This window comes from Peromyscus californicus, unplaced genomic scaffold (assembly GCF_007827085.1).
Source record: "Peromyscus californicus insignis strain IS unplaced genomic scaffold, ASM782708v3 Scaffold_22__1_contigs__length_63687245, whole genome shotgun sequence".
NCBI classification, from domain to species: domain Eukaryota; kingdom Metazoa; phylum Chordata; class Mammalia; order Rodentia; family Cricetidae; genus Peromyscus; species Peromyscus californicus.
The window spans coordinates 10,894,189-10,918,713 of record NW_026294525.1 but is presented as its reverse complement, the minus strand read 5'-3'; the positions used below and the strand labels follow the sequence as shown (position 1 = coordinate 10,918,713).

Below are 24,525 nucleotides of genomic sequence, written 5' to 3'. Positions count from 1 at the left end.
CTGTCTTTTATATCTATAGTTTACAAATTTCTTATGCTTTCCTAGCTGGATTTATAAGAGCTTGTTTGAATTAAGTCTTGTCAAAGTTGAATCTGTGTGGTAATTTAAAATTCATGGGACGTGAATTCTGAATTTACCAGGTAAATAGAACCCCCTTGAAAGCCATATTTAACATGGTGGCATACATCACATGGATAGGTATAAAGGAATTGTGTTGTATTTGAACATAATCAGAAATAAGTTTTACTAAATCTCATTCTCTTGTAGCAATCTTTAGTAATGAATCTCCTTCCCCTGAATGACAACTCTGTGTACGTTTTATAGTTGAGATTTTCATTCTTGTATTTTAATATCTGGAACCTTTGGATTTCTAATGTGCCAGAAATGGCTTTCCAGATCTCAATACATTTTATGACTAGACTGTAAGTGAACCTCCTACCCCTTTGGTAATCTGGAAGAAGAAAGATGATTTGCCAATGGAGACATACAAGCAGGTTTGAATCTAATGACTTGTATGGTTTCTTGTTTATTGTGTAGAAAGGTGACAGTTTTGCAGATCAGAAATACGGTAGCTTATTTTCATGTTTTCGTCTCATGTTCTTTGCAGCACCTCAGCAGCCAGTGCCAAACAGGACGTAGGTGGGATGGGCGAAATAGGTGCCTATGAAGGGAAGGAGCCCACTGGGCAAACCCACAGAGGGTCGGGTTACCTATGCGGTGGGCAGGGTAGAAGGCCATGTCCTGCCGAATGACAAGAGATCTCTCACACAGTGCTTTTGGATGTTATACAGTGTGTAGTGGAGAAAGCCGGAGTCAGATGGGCACCTCGGCTCTCTTGGCAAGGTGGCACAAGGTCAGAGTGCCAGTCAAAAGTGACAGCGAAAGATAGAATCCTGGCCCGATTGACAGCACCGATGCTCCTAGGCACAATTTTAACTGTTATGAATTCATGAGGGCCACATGGAGAAAAACACTGATTTGAGAGTACCCTTTGTGCTCTTGATCAAAGTCTTTGGGACATTGTGAGACTCCAGGGATAGCTCATGTGTCTCTTTGGTCTCCCTCCTATGAACAGTGACATCTTTGGGTAGAGTGGCCAGTTTCTGGGCCTGGTCCTAGGAGTGAGGACACAGCAGCTGTCTGGGCTCGGGGAGAATGATGAGGTTCTCCATGTGTGTTGGCTTCTTGAAGTCACATCATGTACCATTCAAATGGCTTCTTGGTGTTTAAATAGCATATGGATGCTTAATCCATGAGTCTTATTTTATGAAAGTAATTAATGATAATAAAATCGTAATAATAATGGGCGTTCTCTTCTTCCTTTACATTCTTAGATTTTAAGATACTAAATGAATTAGTGAACAAGTACATGCATGTCCACCATGATTCTTTGATGTCTGTGATCCCGAAGTGTGCTGTGGTAGGAAGGAGGGCAGAGTAAACTCTGGACTTCAGCCGCAGTCTCCCAGTTCCCTCTTTGTTAAACAGTTATGATGTTAAATGAGATTTTATCTGTTAAAGCAAGCAGCTGGGATCTGGTGTTTGGTCTAATCACATCCTCTGTGTCTGGTCTAATCACATCCTCCATCCTCATCTTTTCTCAAATCCTAACTGGTCAGGTTAAGTCACTGGTATTTAGTCTGTTTGTCCAACAACTTTGTGAACTTTCATTGATAATTTCCCTCCAGTAAGGCAGACCCTTCTGGGTCCACATAGGGCAGAGATAGGTATCAAGCATATTGATAAGCAATGAAGCCTCTTCATCCTCTGCTCCAGCCACTTCAGGCTGGGGATGGTGATGTCTGTCTGTGATGCAGTGGCCACCTGAGGGACACATGCAGCTTTTGCCTGGAGTGGCTTGTGCTGGGCAGGCCTCTCCAGCCCCAGGATGGTGCGTGCTGAATTCTGTGTTCTTCTTTCTCTCCCCATCAGTCTTCCCAAGACTCTGCAGGGTGAGCGTCAGCATGCCGTGACCATCGGGCAGGCTCTTCTTACCAGTCTGCCAGAGTTTACTGGAGCAGGGGTACTGGGTAATGGGCTCAAGCACAGATCAAACAAAATATTAATATCAATATACTCTTATTTATGTTATTAAAAACAGGCAGTGGCCTGACAAAAAGTTTGCTTATGAAATACTGTGCTAAATATCACTTTACATGATGTCCAGACCATGAAAACATTAATTTCTTAGATTTGATACTTGCTGTTTCAAAAAGTAGTTTTATATTACTACTAGTAGCAGCAGTAGTAATAATAGTAAAACTCTTTAGAACCCAATTAATTACCTTTGTTTCTGTATATATCCAAATTTCAGCATTTAGTGTTCCTGCACAGGAAATGGAAAACACAGCATTGTGCCAGGAGACCAGGTCATGTACAAATTTTGATTTTCATATAAAGCCAACTGGAGCTTAATAACTGTGTCGCCGTTGGGTGAACTCATCTGCCACTTCAGTGTAGTATAATTGATCTACAACCTACCTTTGACTTAAGATACAGGCCAAGGTGAATGCAGAGTAGGGCAAGATGAGGCCAATACTAGTCTTTATTACAGTCTACTAAACCGTAGGATTTCTGTAAAGATCACTGTGAAAATTAGTGAGTGGTGGCTGAAGGCAAGGGACAGGACCGAGCGACAACGGGACTGAGCACTGGAGGGGCTGGGCAGTGTGGCTGGTGTGATTCAGTGCAGTCTATGTCCTTGTGGTGTGCTCCTCCGTTAGAACTGTGGCACACGATGGCTTGGGTATCATTGCCATAGAAGCTTCTCCAGCGCTTTGCTCTAGTCCTTGGTGTTTTAAGGAGTTTCTTCTGAGGTGTTTGTGCCTTTTCTACTGAAGGGCGAACCTGGGCTCTGGTTCTCTGGATTATCTGTGGGGCTCTGGGTTCCGTAGCCCCACCTGTCTCCCAGCCTCAGGCCTGCCCTGCTAGCTGTTTGCTACAACTTCCTTCCCTTCGCAGACAGAGGGTCCTGGGGTAGGAGAACCCCCAGATCTCTAATCCTGTAGGGCACCATGAAGCGTCTGTTTGGTTTTGCTTTTCCTGTAATGATGCTTCTTTCCGGTTCAGTTCCTTTCAAGGGACAACAGCAGGTGTGTGCTGTGGGTACTACTCACCTGTGGTGAAATTCACCTGTTAGACATTCAAAAATACATGGAACTCTGTAGAGTTCTACAAATTAAAATCCAGGAACAGGCCACCAACAGCTTGTATAGTGTGGCCGATCTCCTGCAAGGACCTCCTCTGTCTGGCTGAGCCCCGCCCCATCGTCCTGGTCCCTGATACCGCTCATGAAACCCTTGCCTTTTAGCAGATGCCCTGAACTCTGTCTGTTGCCTCTGTGTGTGCCTCGGCATACCTCATCTCTTCTCTGTCTTTCTGATGAGTCTTTTGGCCACTTCTGCTTTGAAGAACTTGCCTCTCTCTCCAGACGGTCTGCAGTGCCTTTGGTGTAACTCCACGTTGTGTTGTATGCTGGGAAGGGAAGCACACAACCTGACTTTATTGCTGTGTCTTAAAGAAAACGGCCAAATAAGGGTTTGGATTTAGTTGACATATACTCTACTTCCAGAAATACTCACTCTTTAATTATGTGTATGTGTGCTGGTCTGTGTGTTGTGTGTGCACTTGGGTGTGAGTGCCCTCAAAGGCCAGAGGCATCCAATTCCTTGGCGCTGGAGTTACAGATAGCTGTAAGCCACCCCCTGTGGGTGCTGGGAACTGAAGTTGGGTTTTCTGCAAGAGCAGTGCACACTGTCACTGCCTGCTCATCTTTCCAGCCCCCATGTGGTCTACTTTTGCTGCTGAAATGTAGAGTTCTTCCAAAGACTGTCCTTAAGTTGTCCATTTGCGTAGAGTTGAGAACCCCTTACGTAAAATGTATGAGGCCAGAAGTGTTTCTGGTTTGGGGTCTTCAGGTTTTGACATATTTGCATCTATAAAACGAGGCGTCTTGAGGTGCGGGGCTCAAATCTAAACAGGAAACTGATACACAGAGCCCGAGGGTAATTTAATACAAGGTTCTTACTTGTGTTTTGACTGGAGACCAACACTTGAGGCCATGTGTCTGCTATACTGGTTAGTGCTCACACAGTTTGGATTTCTAGGATTTAGATGATGAATGCCCAGCCGCTTCTTAGATCCACAATAGGATCTAGCCAAATGCTTGTAGCTGGTGGCCATTTGCTCTGCATCAGTCCGTCCTGCCTTCATGAAACTGCCATTGTCCATTGTACTGCAGTGTGCCAGGTGGTAGAAGCCTGTTATGTGAAAGGAAAGGGATGTTTCTGGTGGGAAGCAACCGAGGACATGCGTGGACAGTGAGGTTTGTGAGTTTTACACACTTGTAGTTGCAGTACCGTGTTCTTTCCTAATTATGTCCATCGTTCAGTCCAGGGACCGGTGTCTATGTTTAGGTTCTAGGAGAAGAATAAAGTAGCGTGTGTAATTCAAAACAGATTGCACTTATAAGACCCAGTGACAAAGGCTTAGTGTGGTGGCATGCTTCAGAACACCAGCCACACTGGCCACACAGTTGCTGCAGATGCACCGTAGACCATGCTGCAGCTTGGTGCCGGGCTAGCGGAACCGAGCATGGCTGTTTCTCCCCGCCAGCGGCTTCTCCCAGAGTAAAGCTAGACTCTGCTTACATTTAAGCAGCATCTCACTTCTGCCAGTGAGCTGTTGGGGTTCCTTGCAGGGTAGGGGAGGAAACACTTTGAAAGCTGTATCCCTGAATTGCTTCCTTTCACTTAATAGAAAGATGGCTCACTGGCACACTTGGTTGTTGTTTAGTAGTACAGAGATTTTCCACAGCTCTGTTGGTGATTACAGAGTGCTACACTTCGCTAACAAACGCAGCAAATGCGATGAGAATCCCATGTTGTACACTTCTGCGCATAACATGTTTGTATAACATGCTAAATACTTCTGTTAAAGACTCGCCTTCTTGAAGTTGCAGATTTCATTCTAGGTTTTAGTCGGTGAAGTGCACACTGTTGGATTGTCCATATGGCATGGGGAAGTTAGGAGTTTTGTTAGTGTTTTCTGCAGACACTAACATTTTTAGGTGGAACCTTTGGAAAGACTGAGAGTTGAATGTCAGGATGACATGATTGCTTTTCCTGCTGTGCCTTGTAGGCACCAAATGGAAGCACTGAAAGCCGTTTGTCCCTGTCTCTCGTTGTGGACTAGATAGCACTGAGGCCCTGCAGGAAGAGTGCCTGGAGGAGTCAGTTTGTATTTTTGTTTATAAAATGATGCTATGAACGATGTGGGTTCTGACCCCGACCTTGTGGCCATTACCACAGCCTCACTCGCTCCAGTTCTGTTGAGTCTTGGTTTCCCTGTGAGCATGAACTTGACTCACCTCCTCGTACTGCTTTTATCTAGCTGTTGATCTTTGATCTTGGTCTCAGTGACCCTATGCCAGACCATGGCTGACTCAACCTGAGACTTTGTGGTTTCCGATTGCTAGCTGGCCCATCTTCCCAGACATGCTTGTCACCTCGGTTCTTTTCTTCGCTCTGTCACCGGCCCCCACCTGCTGTGGTCATCCTAAGTCCCCAGTCTAGAAGCTCTGTTCCGTGTTCTTCTCCACCCCCCTCAGGAGGATGTGCCACCCACTTTCTGCTTCATCCCGCTGTGACTTCTGCACTGCTGGTGACCATGCCACCCTGGCGGGAGGACAGCCACTGCAGCTCATCAGATGGTGGGTTTGTTGCTTGTCCTTGTCCCTGTGAGTGGTCACAGCTGAGCTTCAGCAGACTGTAAGGCCGCTGGAATTAAATCCTAGGATTTCTGCTCAGTGTGCAGATGCATTTTTATGGCCATTATGTTTTGAAGTTTCCATGAGTCTCGAATTTGAGAACTGTTAATTGATTAATTAGTCTTTCCCATGACACTTCATGAGACCCTGAAGACCATGTAAACGTCCTACGTTGCCCTTCTGCTTAAGACTCTTTAGTGAGTGAGTACCTGTCAGTCAAGTCCACATGCTAGCCAATGGCCTGGCTTCTCTGCCAGCACCAGCCTTCATTTCTAGTTATCTCCTTCAACCCTTTGAGGACAAGGGTGACCCAGGTTTGTGAAAGGACTGAAGCTGGAAGCGATACCATGTGTTTTGTTTTCCTTTTCTTTTTGAGATTATAATATAATTGCATCATTTTTTCCTTCCCTTTTAATCCTCCAAACCCTCTGGTATACCCTTCTTGCTCTCTTTCAAATTGATGGCCTCTTTTCAAATAATTGTTGTTGTTGGTGGTGGTGTTATTGGTGTTAGTGTTGGTGTTGTTGTTGTTGTTGTTGGTGGTGTGTGTGTGTGTGTGTGTGTGTGTGTGTGTGTGTGTGTGTGTGTTTATATTCTTAAATATAAGCGGCTCAGTCTGTATACTGTTACTTGTATGTATGTTTTCAGGGATGACCATTTGTTATTGGATAACCAGTTAGCGTGCTCTTCCCTGGACAAGACCATTCATCTCCTGCTCTCAGCATCCCTCCTTCGTAGTCCTTTGTGTAGGGTCGAGGCCTTGTGGATCTCCCCTGTCCACTTTGGCAGGTCTGTTGCTGTTGTCCTTGTTCAGCTCATGTTTAGGCAGTCATGTTGGTGAGACTTTCTGGGTGTAGCTTCTGACATTCCTAGGAGACACAATCTCACGGCAACCCCCTGATCCTCTGACTCTCACATCCCCTCTTCCGCAGTGGTGCCTAAGCCCTAGGTGTGGGAGTGTTTTGTAGATGTATTTGTTAGGACTGGATTCCACAGCTCTGTTTTGGTTGGTTGTTTTTCTTTGTAATGTCCTCTGTCTGTTGCAAAGTGTCCTTGATGAGAAAGGAGAACTACACTTATCTGGGGACAAGGACACATTAGAATGTAGTTGGGGATCATGCTGCTGTGGTAAGTGGTAGTTGTAGATAACCCTCCAAGATGCATGACTTCACTCGCCTTGGGTAGCTGGCTAGGTTTCCCGTACTGAGCCTGAGTTCACCATGCCTTTTGTGTGTTTGGCTTTTCACTTTCTCTGGCTGGATGTCTCTTCCCTGCTCTCATCTATGTTCACCCAACTCCACGTCACCTTGGGTTTACTTCCCCACAGTAGAATTCCCTGTTGCTACATGATGTGTTCCTCCTGAACTTGTGCTCCTTCAAAGTCTGCCACGCGAGGCCCCGGCAAAGGAAAGACTGTATTAGAGCCCCTACTCCTGAAAGTGACATCTGTGCTTGTGTCCATGTGCCCTCTGGGCCTCCATCCAACCACAGTGACCGTTGACTTGATTAGTTAGTTGTCTAGTTCTTGAGAGCTGCTGCCCTCACCCCGGTGCTCCCCCGTACCTGATGGGGCGGGCCTTCACATTTGATGTGCCTCTGACAGCTGCGCTCACTGCAGTCTCCTGTGTTTGCTGTTGTCTGTGCTTTGAAGTTCTCCAGCGCTTTGCTTCTCTTTCTCTTACTTTAGGAAACACTTTTATCACTCACAGTTTTTAGCAGCAAGAACTGTCTGTCTGTCTAGCGCAAGCAGCAAGGGAAGTGTTGCTGGGCACTCGGGTAGCTCCCAGAATTGCCAGAAAGGCCGAAGGACTAGAACATTGAGAAGGGCAGAGTTGAGAAAATGGCCAAACTTGTTCACAGCTGCACAGCAGTGTCCAGAGCCACTGCGCCTGTCCGGAACCACTGCGCCGCCCCCCTTCCTTGCCTCTTCTTATTTCTGGTTCTAAGAGCATGCACACCTCACATTAGGCATTTAATGCAGATAGATGCTCAGAAAAATTCTTTGTGTCTGTATCATGTGTTTGCGTCACTAGATAAGACAAAGGGCATGCGCAACACTTGTCTGGGTCTCATGGTGGTAGTGCTGGGGATCGCTGTCTTTGGAACCCCATTCTGTAAGGAGCAGCAGAGAAAGATGAAGAGGAGCAGAGAAAGACGAAGAGGTAGCTGAATGCCAAAGCAGGTTCATAGCTTATACACCAAAAGGGTGAGTGTGTGCGTGTGTGTGTGTGTGGGGGGCATCGCTCTGCATTGGTATCTCATGTGGATGTGTTCTAGGTCATTCTCTGGTGAGCTAAATTGTAGTATCGTGTGGTACTATGGTAATCATCTGCATAGCTGACCATCTGAATGTGTGTCCTTGGCAGCCGTTACTCGGTGGGGTGGATGACATTGTAATTTTATCCTGGGGGAGGTATGGAAACTGCCGAGTAAAGAGATGATATGGTTTAACCAAAGGCAGGTAGTGGCTGGGACTCGCTTCAGCCTCTGGCTCCTGAGCACCAATGGGGTGCTGGCTGTGCTGGCCTGTGCACCTGTGCCCAGGGTCCACACTGTGCTTCGTGTGGTGTCACAGGGTCTGGAAGGTGTCACCCCATACCCACTGCATAGAACTGCTTCAGGAAGACCTGCATGCACAGCCGGAGTCAGGGAAGGTTAATTTGGGTATTTTGTATTCTTGTTCTGCCTACTTGTGTCATTTAATGTTGTAACATGTCTCTGGTCGACTGCAGCCATATGTCATTCAAATGGAACCTGTACTTTGGCATTGGCCTGACAATCACTCAGCTGTGGAATACAGCGATGGAGATGAAGAAAACTGTTTCTGTTCATTAGAGCAGTGGAGTCGCTCAGCACGTTTGTGGCTGGGCCCTGCAACGCTGTGCTCTGGCCAGTGAGAGTACAGTCGGTTAGGACCTTGCACTTCCCCCACTGTGCCTTGTGTATTTGTTTCACACTTGCAGATTGCTGTAAAAGCCAGATAGATGAGCACTTTAAAAGATTATAGCAATGGAAAATGTGTTTTGGGAATGAACTGCCTCAAAACAAGCATTATAAGAGGTGTTCTAGTGGGTTCTTTTTCATATCACATTAAACACTTGTGCAGACTTAACAGTTTTATTTTTGAGAGCATTGCATGGGTTTTCTGTTTTAGGAGAAGAGGGTTTATGCCCTATTGTTTCTGTAAGTATTATGCCAGCTCTCGCTGGGAGTTGAGCTATAGCCATATGCTCTGTGAATATGCAGCAGAGGGTTTGGGGTGTGTATATGTGTGTGTGTATGTGTGTGTGTGTGTGTGTGTGTGTGTGCGTGCGCTGCGTGTTCCTGTGTTCCAGACTTGATCTTTCATAGGAAAATGAAGTCAGTTCTTTCATGCCTGAGAGAAAAGCAAAACAAAAATTCTCCAGCCCAGATCTCAAGCCCTCTCCACAGCAGCAGATGGCAAACTGTAATCAGAGGAGGGTCCTGCCAGTCTTCAGTTTCAGCAGTCTGCTCCAGTGGGAACTGCTGGCCTCTGGGAGCCCAGCTACCCCCTGAGGGGCATTTGAGCTGTGAGCTGGGCAGGTGGTGAATGAGAGCAGGCTGACGCCACCCAGAGGAAGAAGAAGAAGAGTGAAGAAAGGCATGTTTCAGGGAGACTCAGCAGTTCGAGAGAGAAAGGGCGGGGGAAGAATATGTGAGGAGAGAGAAGGAAGACGTTAGAAAACGGGATAGTGGTAATGGAAAGAGGAAGAAACTCTGGAGCGCTCTGTGAGAGTGTCCTTCAAGGCTTCCTACAGGTCTTGGTGGGTCATGTACTGTTGGCAGTGCTGAGGATGGAACCAAGGCCCTCCGCCTGCAGGTCAGGTACTCTACCCCTAAGTCACATCCCAGCCAAATGCTGTGTTCTTTAAGTCCCCAAAGCAGTGATCTGGGAACATGAAGAAATACTTGTAATTATTTAAAACTTGTTATAAGTTTTGCATAAGGAAATATCAGGGACTTTTTGTTGTTTCAGAAGTTTTATACATTTATTAAATATTTGTAGAACAAAGAAAAAGTATAATCTGGAAATAGTTTACATAGTCATTTCCTTCATATTTCTAATGTAGGCTAACAGGGGGATCAGGAATGGGTTCTAAAATAAGTACTGGTCTTGCTTGATAGACATTAGAAGAGGATTTCTCTAGGATTTCCCAGCTCTTCATCAGGTGACTTGTACACACACCAAGAGAAGCTTAGAATGCTCCTCTGAGCTCAGACTGGACACTAGACTATGATCTTTGAAGATTTAAATATTATAGATTTCAAATTCTAGCAGATTATTTTAGAAGAAATTGTATTATTTTTGGTAGTTAAGATTTTCAAGGCTTTGGACAAATAGTCTGTGCTTATTGTGTTTTTCCCTCTACCCATACACACGTGTGTACATTGCATCCATGCAGGTCCTGTCTCTTCATATGTGCACATGGCTTGTTGTCTTCATTACTGGCCATCACATTTCAGGAACATGAGAACGACATGGGCTCCCATGCCTCCACACTTGACTTTTAACAACATGCGGTATTGGTCTTGTTGCCAAGCACACACATTGGGCATGTCCAGTGTTTGTGCGTGTGGTCATTGAAGGGGGTGGTTATGTCAGGAAACATGAATACAGATGTTTCTTCAGGAAGACACCTCTCTGTTTTAGATTCCACTGCTTTGTCTCCTTGCCCTGGATTGAGTTCCTGTGACAGAGCTGTGTCTTTGCTAACAGTGGGAGGGGCATCCTGACTGTGAGGAATTTCTGAGGGACTCAGGTATCCACACTGGAGTTTTTGAGAATTAACTACAACTTATTTACTTGGGTAATACCTCGTGTGCTTCTGTTTTTGAGTTAATTGTGCTCACTGTGGAGTCGGCCATTGACACAGCTAGTGCTTTCTGAATGTCTGCCGACTGACCGGCTAGCCCGGCAGCATGAATCAGCATACTTCGGCATTACCTCATCTTGGCTTTAGTTGGCCCTTATTTTGCTGATGTGTCCCTCTTGTCACCTGCAGCTGTTTCTCAGTCCTTTGTTTTCTCTTATTTATGTGTTTGTCCGTGTTGTGTGTGTTCATTTTATGTGTGGGGTGGGTGTGTACTCACCACTGCACTTGGGTGTGAGTCGGAGGACAGCTGTGGGAGCTGGGTTTTTGCTTCTGTCACTGGGGTTCCAGGGATTGAGTTCGGGTTGTCAAGCCCTTGGTACCAAGTGTCTTTACCTCTGCGCCATCTAACCAGGCGTCCGCTTTCTCTCTGCTGGTGGCGAGAAGTCTGGTCCCCTCTCCAGCCTCTCTCTATTCTAGCTGTTAGCGCTGGTCAGAACAGTTTCCTGTGTTCTCGGACTCCTTTCTCCAGCTCCTCAGCTTGTGAGCTCCTTCTCTGCTGTGGGCCTGTGTTGTTGCTCACGGAGTCCTCTCTACTCTGTTCCCCAGCGAGTGGTGTTGGATTTTCCTACCCACATTGGCAGGGCCTGGACGATTCCGTTGTCACTTAAATTTGTGCAAGGAACGACTGGTGGGCACCTGTTGTGTAACAAGAAGTAGATGCTTGATTTCAAACTGGGACGGCAAAGCAGAGCTACAAGCCTCCCCTCTGAGGGCAGCAGGACTTGCCCTTTTCCTGCAGCACTCTGGTCAGTTTTACCAGAATCTTGCATGCTCAGTTGGCTGCATCCCACAGTCGTGGTGATTCTCTCTGTGAGTAGACCCTGAATCTACCCATGTGGTATTATGTTCCCCGAAATATTATGCATGCTAATAAACTTATCTGGGGTCAGAGACAGATCAGCCACAATATTAAACATAAGGATAGGCAGTGGTAGCACATGCCTTTAATCCTAGCATTCCAGAGGCAGAAATCCATGTGTTCAAGGATACAGCCAAGCATGGTGACTCATCATGCCTTTAATCCCAGAAAGCCAGCCTTTAATCCCAGGTAGTAGTGGTAGAAAGCAGAAAGGTATATAAGTTGTGAGGACCAGAAACTAGAAGCATTTGTCTGGTTAAGCATTTGGCTGGTTAAGCTTTTAGGTTTTGAGCAGCACAGTCCAGCTGAGAGCCATTCGGATATGAGGACACAGAGGCTTCCAGTCTGAGGAAACAAGATCAGCTGAGAAGTTGGCCAGGTGAGGTTAGCTGTGGCTTGTTCTGTCTCTCTGATCTTCCAGCTTCACCCCAATAACTGGCCTCAGGTTTGATCTTATTAATAAGACCATTTAAGATTCCTGCTACACACCCGTTATGGGATTGTTGCAGGGTTCAGCGAAACCACCTGTGTGCAGGACTGCCGTGGTCATGGGCGCTAGTGTTTGATGTAGGAAGCTGACACTCATGGACAAATGAAATAGCGAGGTCTGTTGGGTAGTCCGAACTGCCATCGATGGTTCTGGAAGAGAGTCGGTTGGAGGCAGCCAGCTTTATGCTGTGTTTTGTGTTCCAGGGTCCTTTTAGCTGAGAGGGTAGAACACAAAGGAAGGTTGTGGTAGAATGTTAGCAGCGGACCCAGGGGCGGAGAGCACACTGGTGAAATTCCTATATTTTTCAGGCCAGCCCTGGCTAGCACGCAGGCTCTGTCCCTCTGGCTGTTGGACCCCAGCCTTACAGAAGTATGATCCTCCTCACTCAGTTCTCCTGAGTTGTTACTGTTAGCGTCTGTTTTTCTTAGAAGCGTTGTCATGAATTGTGGGTAGCGGTTGTAGGTCTGTCTCCAATTCTCTTCGCCAGACCTGGCATTAGTCAAGTGACCCAGAGCCTCGGTGCTCCCACAGCAGCTGGGTCTTGCTCCCCAGGCAGATGACAGGCAGGTCCCTGGAATGCTTCCCTCTCAGGGATCCATCTGGAAAAGCAAAATACGCCACAGCCCTTCCTTCTGCTCATTTTAATCACCACACCGCACACTCCTCCCCTCAGGGTCTGTGGCCTTGAACTGTGAAATCCTCCTGTTTCAGTGTCCTGAGTACTAGGATTATAGGTTCTAGTGTGTATAGCCACCTCAGCTAGATTTTTTTTTTTAATTAAAAATTTACTTCAGGGGGCTGGAAAGATCTCTCCGTAGGTAGGTGTTGTCTAAGCATGAGGACCTGATTTCAGATCTCTTTCACATACATATAAAAAGCAAGAGATAAAAACTGAACTGGGTGTGGCCACACATACCCATAACCCCAGCACAGAAAAACATGTACCTGTGGCCTGTGCAGAGCGCTCCGTTAGCATGCATGACCCCCAGAGTCTCATGAACCACTTGTGGTGATGCAGGCCTGTCACCCCAGCACTTCTCGGACAGGGAGGCAGCAAGATCAGAAGTTCAAGGTTATCCTTGGCTACGTACTGAGTTTGAGGCCAGCTTGAATACTTGAGACATCGTCTCAGAGGAGAAGGCGGGGGTGGACACCCACCACCTCACTTCAGCTCTGGGGCTCCTTGCTTACCTTGCCTTCCCTGTGACCTCCCAGAGCCCATTTCCCCCCAGCACTGTGACCTCACTCTCCCTGTTCTCAGCCCAGGACTCAGCTCCCTGACTCCCTGCTTTGGCCTTAGATGCCTGTTCTCAGTCGGCTTCCCTCTGAGTGTCGAGGAGCCAGCCAAGCGTGGCCCGTCTGGTTATTCTCATTGTTATCTCTGTTTCTTTCCATTTGTACGTCGTTCTCACCGTAGTTCAGTTGAGTGGTAGGTCTGTGAGTGCGAATCCTCTTGGCCTGCCACATACTTGGATGGTGTACATTTAAGAGACCGTATTTCAGGCACTGCGGTTTTTAATTTTTCTGTTTTGAGATGGTGTACTTCTTTTTCTGCTGATTTTGTACCTATCTCCTTTTCACGGGAGAATGGATGGTTAACAAGGATGTAGAAACTACCCTGCTCCTTACCCTCAGAGTAAGCCACAGGCTGTGGGTAGCAGGCATGGGGCCTGCCTTCAGATCTTCCATGAAAACAAAACAAAATGTGACATCAAATGGGACTCTATAGTTTTTCTGTGTCACTTAAAAATAGAAAACATGAAACAACCTCAAAGACTATATCTGAATACCACTCATATTCATACATACAGGTATACATACCCACTTATATAATGCGTATGCATACATAAAGACACACACACACACACACACACACACACACACACACACACACACACACCCTTCACCCTGTGACCTGCAATCCTGAAGGTAACATATAATCTGCAGTGACTGTCTTTCCTCCCGTTCTCTGGCTGACTTCCATTCTGAATAAGGTGCCAGCTGCTGCTCTCTCTATTGGCTCTTTTAAAATCGGTGGTTTCTGTCTCTCCAACTCCACTCAGGAGTTCTCTCAGAGCGAGCGGCCTTTTCAATTGCCTATTCCTCGCACGTGTCCCCGTCACACAGCTACAAGGCTACATTGCAGCCTCAGCAAAGGTTATCTCTTGAAAATTCCCAGAAGTTCCCCCTTGGCGCATCCATGTTGGCAGCTGGGTTTATGTAGGAAAGTGGAAAAGGCCTTGACTCCTCTTTCTGTGCTATATAAAAATAGAATCCCTGCCGGAAGGGCAGGTCGGCACACAGCTCCGCGGTAGCCCCCACAGGGTCACAGGCTTTCTGAGTCTCAGTGTGGTGAATGGAGTCTTCCCTGGTGCCCGTGGAGCAAGTGGGTGGCTATGGGAACATGAGCGTACTGCAGCCTGGCTCCAATTTTTAAAGTCTCCTAGGATCCCTGCTGGTCTTCTGTGTGTGTGCACAGTGTGTCACACTGCTGGTCTTCTGTGTGTGTGCACGGTGTGTCACACTGCTGGTCTTCTGTGTGTGTGCACGGTGTGTCACACTGCTTTGACTTTGGGTTTTTTACTTTTTTTTTTCTCACTAAAAAACCCTATTCTCTGGGTTCAGAAGTACCTTTTGAGTTTTGTTAATAATGTAGTAAGGAAGCTCTCTGGTAAGACGCCATCATTCTGAGAAAATGAGCTCGTGTGTTCTCCCGAGCCAGCACTTTCTTGGATGGAGACAACCAAGCTTCCTGAGGAGGTGGCACAGGCCCTTGTATTTTCTGGTCGCCCTTTCTGTGGGGTTTGTGTAGATCACCTTGGCAGCCCTTTCTCTTCCTGTCCACTGGTGACCTCCATGGGAGTAGCCTTTGCGGGGCCATGTTCGTGCACTGTTAAAATGACTGCACACGTTTGGGGTGTGGGGAGAACACTTCTAAGCTGGTGTTGGAAAGGGTTGACCTCGTTGGCTGAAATGTCAGAGCTTGCCCACAGAGCATGGGCCCTTTTACTGTTAAAATGTTTACAGCTGGTACTTTGTAAATAAGGCATGTAGGCTCATCAGTGGATGGCGGCTCATGGAAGATGGTAGAATGCTCTTCTGGAGGCTGTCTTCGGCAGTACACAGCAGGAGTTGCTAATCGTAATCTTCGGTGCCTTCCGCTTTTCTGTGCTACCAAGTTACATACATAGGAAACGAGCAATCCTTTTTTTTTGTTTGTTTGTTTTTTGGTTTTTTGTTTTTTTTTGAGACAGGGTTTCTCTGTGTAGTTTTGGTGCCTGTCCTGGATCTCGATCTGTAGGCCTCCTTAAACTCACAGAGATCCGCTGGACTCTGCCTCCTGAGTGCTGGGATTAAAGGCATGCGCCACCACCACCCGGCCCTGAGCAATCTTTTTCTAACAAAATTTTTAGGGTAAAAATGATCACCCTGTGCTATGTGTATGCTTTTAGCCCTAAAGAGGATCTTTCCCCTTTTGTGCTCATGGTTTATCTGAAGACACTGTGTGGGCTTTATAGACCCTGGTGTTGAATGTCCTTGATGGCTACATGAGAAGGAGTGTTAAAGTGTACACACACATGATTAGGGTACTTGAATGTAAAACTACAATTATACACTTGACATTAATTTTGTACACAGTAAGACTTTTGTTCAACCTGGGTTATAATGGAGAGAAAGTTTTTCAGTACCAGCGAGTGTGTGTTTTATGAATACTTAAACAAAGCCTTTAATTGGTTGGTGTGGAATGGAAGGTGGAACTTGTGGACTGAGGTGGCAGAAGAGAGACTAGAGTCTTAGCAGAGGGCTCTTTTTAAAGATAACAAGAAGGGCCGTCCCATTCTTTGGCCTTTGGACTCGTCCATGCTGTTTTAGCTGCTGTAAGGACTAACCCATTGAATTGTTTTCGGTCAAGAGACACAGGGCTGCAGAAAGACTTGTTTGGCCTTTCTTGGTTGGCCGTACATTTACTAATCTAAGTCTGTGCATGAGGTAGGGCACACTCCTTGAAGACTGACTAAATTAATTTTATGAAAATTAGAAGATTTAGCACTTTGTAAAATGGATAATAATGTTGCAGATTTGCTGTCCTAAAGAGGCTGGAGATACAAATGCGTGTAAGAAGGACCTGAATACATTCATGGATAATAGATTCATAATGGTTATTAAGAGTAAATAAAGGCTGCTCTGGACAGATCCCTGACTCCTTGAAATGGAGGTTACAAGGGATACTATCATTTAGTTCCCACAGCCGTAAAGCATGTTCAATCTGAGTGCATTGCTCTGACCTTCTGTTCATTTGCGCTCGGATTTGCTAAACAGAGAACAGTTGGACCTAGAATAAGCCAGGAAATTTTGCAGGCAATGAATAACTGTAAAGAAACCCAAGCAATGTAACAATGGATGTTATTTCATCTTGTTTATATCTGTAAAATCATATATTGAGTTACTGTGCTAAGAAAGTTTTAATAACAAAATTGTCATTAAAAAAGGCTGTTGCTAGTAACAAATGAGGACTTTTCATTGTTTCACAAATCAAAATGTAAATCTATTGTATGGCATGAAAGGTTTACATTTCTTGGTGGGGGGCAAGGGGATAGTTTGCTGAATCATCCCAGGTATGTTGTCTCGTTTTGAGTTGGTTAAGCAACAGTGTTTGTGGTGCAGATGACCCTTTTGGGAACCAGGGAACAGACAGAAGTGGGGGTGTGGCTCACAGCAGCCTGAGGTACCTGGAGCTCCTGAGCTTGGCCACCCGCTACATCTTGGGTGTAAGACAGAGCTTTGACCTAGGAATGCTTTGTCAAGTTCTCCTTAGCCCCAGCTTAACACCCCCCTCGCCGTGTGTGTGTGTGTGTGTGTGTGTGTGTGTGTGTGTCCGTGTTTCTCTCTCTCTCTCTCTCTCTCTCTCTCTCTCTCTCTCTCTCTCTCTCTCTCTCTCTCTCGTGTGTGTTTCTGTCTGTGTATGTGTCTGTTTCTCTGTGTGTGTGTCTGTTTCTGTGTGTTTCTGTGTGTGTGTGTGTGTGTGTGTGTGTGTGTGTTCCTCTCTGTGTATGTGTGTCTTTGTGTGTGTTTCTCTCTCTGTGTTTGTCTCTGTGTCTGTTTCTCTGTCTGTCTCTCTCTCTCTGTGTGTGTGTGTGTGTGTGTGTGTGTGTACTGCTCTTGAGAGGAGCAGAACAGGATGTGAAGAAGCCTGGCTTACGCGCAGTGTGTATGAGGAACGCAGACAGCACTGTGTCCCTTTGTCGATGGGTTTCCTTTCAAGCCTAAAGAGCTACTTTGAGGGAGTTGTGGAGTAGTTTCTCTTTAGGTGAGCCTGAGGACAGGGTCTGTTTTTCCTGTGAGGAAAAAGCACCTGGTTGTTGATCGGTTGGGAAGCTGGATTGAGTGCCTGTTGAAGGGACGCTTGTGAGCTTGCCCTTGTAAACTCCACTGCCTGTCAGCACCCTGGTTTGGGGTGGACATGTTGACACCACAGCTCTCACGTTGCAGCTGGGTCAACCTGGCATCAGCTGAGGGTCGGACTTTCTTGCTGTGTGGGACTTTTAGTTTCTCTCATGCATGGAAAGTATTTGGTGTTTCTGTGAACTCAGGGCCAGCAGAGTTTGATTCACTTGAGTGGAGCCATTGAGCGTCAGGGTTTTTTCTGTTGTTCGCTTTCCCTTGTGTCGACTTCACCTGGAAGGGCCTAAGTCTGTTCATGAGAAGCAAATACCAGAGATTTCTGCCATTAAAAAGAAATTGCCACAGTACACATTTTGTTGACAGCAGTAGTAAATAATCAGAAATAAATTGCATTTGTTCTAGAATCATGAAAAGGACATTAATTGGATAAGGGTTGGATAACACTGCCATATTCTGTATATAATTATTTTTTACACATAGGACCCCCCCCCCCCCCCCCCCCCCCCCCCCAGATTTTCATGTTACAACAGCTTTGTTTATGGAGTTACAGCTTGTTATCTTTAAGTCCTGGAGCAGAGGCGTGCGAGGCTCCTCATGAAGCCTGTAGTGAGAACCAGTGCGTTCAAGGGCACTGCTGCGTTTGACTCCCCTGCCCCTTTAAGGAGGCTGTGTTGAGGACATTTGGGTCTGTAGGCTGTTCCTACATTTTCAGCAGCAGAATTAAACTTCCAGCCATGCAAATGTTTGCTTACTAGATTCATTTTCCCCCTTAAGATAAACACCTAAAGACACAATTCAAGTAAAAAAGATGTTGCTTCTATACACTTTGTGTTCTCGCTTTAGAGACTTGCATTTTTATCTGAATAGAAGCCATAATTATTTCAGTATGCCCCATTGCTCTGTAGTTTTTGTTATATGAAGTGAAAACCTGAAAAACACCATTAAACATCTATTAGCAATCTATTTAATCATCAAATAGATTTTGCCACATAAGCAAGGAAGGAGATGCTTGGATATGTTCAATACATGTGTATTAAAATGTCTTACCAAACAGTAGAAATGTGATGTCAACAGTTGAGATACGTTTTCTCTATTAGATGTAGATGGTATTCTCACAATATTTTAAGGTATGATTTACATATATTACAAAGCCCAGATTTTAAGTATACATACAGTTCAGTGGATTTTGACAAATATCCAAGTATCCATGAAACTCATCACAAATTGAGAATATTTTTACCACTCCCAGAAAGCTCTTTGTCTCCTGCGAGCTGTTAGCATGATTTCTGTGGTCTAAGTTTGAACCTCATATGGACAGACCAGTGTATTGAGTGTGCTTGCATGTAGGGTTCTACTGTGTTTCTTTAAACGTTGTTCTTAAAGTGCAAATGCCAACTGTACTTCTCAGAACCAAAGGATAGGACGAGCAGTAGGCTTTCCAAAGAGTGAAATTATACCCTGTGTCTTACACCCTGTTCAAAAATCAACTCTTAATGGACGACAGGCCTCTAGATGTAAGAGTCGAAAAAAGCTTCAGGCTAGGACACTTGAACACTCCAGAAGAAGACACAGAGGGACACTTTCATGGCAGTGACTTCTTATATTAACACCAAAAGCATAAGCTACAACAACAGCATCGAGAAATTCAACTGTGGTGAAGTGAGGACTTACTGGGCATCGAAGAATGGCAGGAAGAGAGCATAAAGGCAGGCTCATAGCAGGAGAAGTGTTCGCATCTGTCTGATAAAGCTTAGTACCCAGATGACAGAAACCTCCCTGCAGCCCAGGGATAACAAAACTACACATGAACAAAGGCCTGGAGAGGTGTTCCCACAGAAGCTCAGCAGTTGGTCACTAAGCAGTTGAAGTGACATGTCCGGTGGCTTCGGTCATTAGGGAAGGCACGGGGACATGGTACTCATTAGAAGGATGGTTCCTGGGGCAGTCCCGTTTCTGGACACCCCTGAGGAAGTGGAAGCGGTTATCTGGATGGATGCTTCTAAGGCCGTGTTCAGAACAGCACCACACACAAAACCCACTGCTTGGGAACAACATAGATGTTTGTGGTGTTCTAAGCCAACTCTATAGTGTAGACACATAATGGCCTTTAGAAGCTGAACAGAAGCGAAGTAAGCCAGCCGGGTGTGCACACTCATGTGTGTTTCCACTCCCACAAGAGAAGCGAGCATAAGCAGGCTTGTGGAATTGAACGCAGAACAGTGGCAGCAAGAGGCTGCTGAATGGGAAGAGCGGGAGTTGTGGTTGAGTGGGTGCAGCTTCAGCACTTGGTGATGACTTCTGGAGGTGGACAGCAGGCCCGTTGTCATTCTGCGTTAACTTGACAAGGCTTGTGTCTTCTGGGGAGCGGGAACCTCGGCTAAGAAAATGTCTCCCGATTTGGCCTGTAGGCCAGGCTGTGGGGTGTGTTCTTGATTAGTGATTGATGTGGGAGGTGGGCACCTAGGTGGTCCTGGGCTGTATTAAAAAGCAAGTTGAGCGAGGTGTGGGGAGCAAGCCAGTCAGCAGTGTTCATCCGTGACCTGCGCTTCAGACCCTGCCTCCAGGTTCCTGTCCTGAACTCCTACGTGGTAGACTGTGGCGTGTAAACGCCCCCCCCCCCCCCCCCCACACTCACACATTGCTTTTGCTCCTGGTGTTCATCAGGGCAGTAGAAATCAAGCTAGGGAGGACAGATCTGATGTCTGTGCAGCAGCTCGGACGGACGGACAGAGTGTCACAGCACTGCATACTAAAACTCCTTAAGGTGGTCAGTTTTGTGCTTATCTTAGCACGATAGGAGACAGGAGTAGTTCTTGGTGTGGAATGAAGAACAGGAGAAAATTCACTCATCTGAGATCACAAATCAGCTTGTTGAGGGTTCAGAAGCAAGAAGTTTTTTGCGTATTACATGTGTTGGTGGTTGAAGGTGTGACAGCCTTTACGTGTTCCCTGTTTTCAGGCTGTCTTCCTGCAAAGGCGGGTATGAGTGGATGGGGCAAAGGCAAGATGGCCTCATGGAAGTTGGACAGGGTCCTGGTGTCAGCCTCCCAAAGCTTACTGAGTTGGGCTGTCACAGCTCTTTCAAGTGTTTCCAAAGCTGCTTCAGAGACAGTCAGCCTGGTCTTGATTAGCTCACTGTGGGATCAGGGTGTTCTGGGAGGTTCTTCGCTGATCTCTGCCTTTGGGTGAGTAGTCTGCACAGACTGAAGACTTTGGCCAGAGAGGCCTGCGAAGTTGGCAGCTCTGGGGCGGGGTTGCCTAGGTCATGTGGCTGAGTCAGGTTCTTGATCGGGGCAGACAGGCTCCTTTGTAAGGATTTCTGGGTCCTCTAATATGCTTGTTATATGCTTTATTTTTACAGCCTACTTACTTTACAAGCCCTGTTCACCCTAGAACTGATTTCCTGAGGTACCTTGAAGGATTAATATCTCATGTAGGAAACACAGGAAAATGCTGGACTAAGTTTAGCAGCCCCTACGACTCATGTTAGTGGGGAAGGTCACAGAGGGGCCCTGCCCCAGGCTGGTCCTTTCAGGAGGGCTCTAGGACCCTCTGTGTCCCCAGCCTGTGAACTGTCTCCACCTCCCCTTCCTCTTAGGTGGGGAAGGGCACTACTAGTTGGAAGTGAGATCTTCATTTTAAAATGTAAAATTAGGAATTTAAGGCTAAGAAAAAGTGCAGAAGCATGTGGAAACAAATGTTTGGTGTAACTACACCAAGATTGTAGATTTTCCACATCTGTGTCCCTGCCTCCCTTCTCCCCTCCCCCCTCCATCTCTCCCTTCAACCTTCGTGCTGTCCCCTTTCCAGTAGGACTAGAACGCGGGGTCCCATACCTCCTAGGTAAACGCTGTGGAAGTACCCTCTGCCTTACTCTTTCGCAAAGGCTGAAGTACCACCCCTGCCCCTTGCACAGAACGGGTCAGACATTTCCTTCTTAATGGATGTTTTTGTACCTTTGCTGTATGTGAGTAATGTGTATTCACACCACTGTTAGTAATGTGTGTGTTTGAAAATTTACACTACTATGAGTAATGTGTGTGTGAGTATCCACACCACATACAAATGGTGTCATACCTCTGTAATCTTTTCTTGCTTTTTTTTTGGACTTCACAGTGTTTTGAGATTTAGAGGTTTTGATATGTGTGTTTTGACATTGTTATGTGTGTTTTACGCCACCTCTCTCACTGTAATATAAAACTCAATTGCGAAGTTCTCACAGTTGGTTTTTCCTGTTTACACTTCATGTCAGTTAATGTGCTTCTTCCTGATCATTGGGACAGGACCTGACAGTAGCTACATAATGTGTCAGAGCTGCTTGTGTATAGGGGACTTTCTGGGTCATGAGGTCAGTGATAAGGAAGGAGAAGGAAACTTGAGTGATTCATTCATTTTGGAATATGAGCGGAAAGGCCAGGGCCTGGAGAGGTGAAATGGGGACCAGAGTGCCCTTCTGACTCACGGACTGAGACTCGTGTCTCTATTAGGAAAGTTTCCTGGAGAGAATACTTGAGGCAGATGCATGTCCTTCAGGTGAGCCTTCCCTCCCTCTCCAAAAGAAAGCTCAGAAGCATTCAGCTTTGTAAAGAAAAGCTGTTCGTTTGTGTGTTTCTGCATCAAGTGTAGATGGGTCTAGAAATGAGTGAAATAGATTCTTTCTAAAAGTCGAGAAAAACCTTCGGTCCCAGACGTTTGCTGGAGATTTCCCACTGGCTTAGTTCGGTGATCCTCTGCAGAAGTAGTCGTGGGCTGGAAGCCCAGGTCATTTTGTTGCAATAATGACTCCTGGTTAGCTAGTCGGGTGTGGGGTACTGCTCCAGGCCTCTGTTAGTGCTGACATCCTGCCAGTGGGTGAGTGAACCTGGGCTCCAGATCTGCTGGTAAAGGTGCCTTCCATGTGGTAAGTTTAGATTTACATGCTGATAGCTGCTTCCCTAACCCTGAGAACATTCATTCATCAGGTAACTGCTGTGAGGTCCTATTCCAGGGCCATGGCTTTGTGCGGGAGCAGATACATACACAGTCCAAGGCTGGCCCCATGGCTGGACCAGTCACTGTCCTCCTAAAGTTGGTCAAGTTGGACCATAACGGTCAGTCTGCCTGCTCTGGGCCAGGGTGATGCCTGAGGCAGTTCTCTAGCCCCAGCTCTTAGTCCTTGGCTCACAGCGCTGTCCGTCTCACGTGCATGGTACGGTCTGGAAAGTTTAGTCAATCCCAAATACAGTTAGGACAAGTGAGAATCCCAAGACTCTGAGGAGCCAACCTGGACTTTGCAGTGAGTTCCTCATGGATGTATCTCGCCCTTCATCACTCTGGCAGTGTGCATGGGCTTCTCAGGCCTTAGTCAGCACCACAGAAGTAATAATGACTTACACGGGGGCCGAACAAGGCTGAAGTGGCGTGTGGAGTGATACCGAGGACCTGGTGGCCAAGAACTGCGGAGACAGTGGGCTCCTGGGCTTGTGAGGTGATCTCTTAAAGTCGTGATATTTCATTTAAGAAGTCTTGAAAAAGCATGTAGGAAGTGTTTGAAAGCTCTACTTCTAAACTGGCCGAAACAAAACCAATCAACCGTTGAAGAGTTGAGCGGTAGACAGTTACTTACCACACTGAGAACCTGGTTCTCAGAGCAGCACCGAGGACGTAGTTAATACTCCGTCGCAGCTTGTAGTCTAATAGACAAGGAGCAGCGGCAGCCTCGATGTGACCACCTACATAGAGTCCAGATTATGACACTTCTGCCTGCCAGCTTCATGTGAATTCATGAAGGAGCGTAGTCGCTCAGCTCACATGGGTGATAGACAGATGATGCAGTGGACGTACCTGCTGTCATGTATGTAGGCTCCTACCGCATGTCTTCTTGGAAGACAGAGGCCTCTCTCCCAAATAACACTTCCATATTGTGTGCGGGTTTCTGTTCACCATGGCGTCAGCGTATTAGAGCCCAGCTCCCAGGGGAGCTGCTGGCGGTGTTGACTGAGGCTTGCAGTCATCTTAGCGCTGGCAGACGTGTTCTCCTTGCTGCTTCCGATTGCACAGAGATGCCATGTGAAGTTCTGCATTAGCTGTCAAATCAGACCTGTGAGTGTTGAATGGGAGGGAGTGTGCGTCGTCCCGGTGTGGGCTATTCTAGTGTGTGGAGTTGAACTTTATGGACAGCTTTTGGCTTGATTCATTGTGAAATATCAAACTGTAAAATATATAAAGCAATGATTTCTTCAACACTATTAATTTTTTTTTTTGAAAACTTGCCTGCCGTAATAGCCTAGATTCTGTGTGTGAGAAGCCTGTGTAGTATTTTGACCATATTTTCTGTAGTCATTGCAGGAAGGTTTTGAAAAATAATTGGCCTGGGTTGAAAGGAGCAGGAGCATTGGCTTCTTTTGCATTATTTTCCTTTGATTCCATTGTGTATACTGTGAATTAGTGCATTGTCTTCGAGGTAAATTTTTTAGTATTAAAAAAATGACTTTATCACTTCTTCTTCCTTGTTAAGTATGTTTGTAGATAATTTGGCTCTTAAATGTGGATCTGGTCCTCTGGTTCCTGAAGTGTGTGGGCTCCTGGGGCTGAAGTTCTTGGAGTTCTCTCATGGACCATATTGTGGTATTATTAACAGGGTGATGTCACCATCCGCAGCAGCCGAGTGGGCCTCACTGCCTGATTCTTGTTTTTCTTTTCCTTTCCTGCTCTCCCAGTTGGGTTGGGGTTGGGGGCACAAAGAAAATCTCTATTAAGTGGGCAGTGGGGAGGCGGGGGAGATCACTTTGAAAGAAGCTAGAAAATACTGTCAGTGTCGTATTTTTTGCTTGAGGAAGGACTTTTCCCTGAGCAGTGAGTAACTTAGGAGTTTAGGCTCTGGTGCCATAGAGACGGAGAAGAATGGTGTCCGCTGGCTTCGTCCAGATTTGCAATGCGCGATTCTTTGTTTTTACTGTACTGTCAACTTAAGATAACTACCCTCTATTAGATGTGCATCTTTCCTTCAAAAACACATAGTGGGCATGGTATTATTTGATATAGTTACCATCTTCTGTATATGTATTAGCTTTCATTACTATGACAAAGTCTGAGGGAATCCCCTCGAGTAGGAAAGCAGTTTCTTTGGCTC

The 24,525-nt window shown here is 46.3% G+C and overlaps 1 protein-coding gene across 5 annotated transcripts in view; it reads left to right on the top strand.

Moving 5' to 3' along the window:
* Positions 1-24,525, top strand: part of Arid1b (AT-rich interaction domain 1B) — a 380,162-nt gene that overhangs the window by 85,635 nt on the left and 270,002 nt on the right. The gene's annotated exons all lie outside the window — the stretch shown is intronic.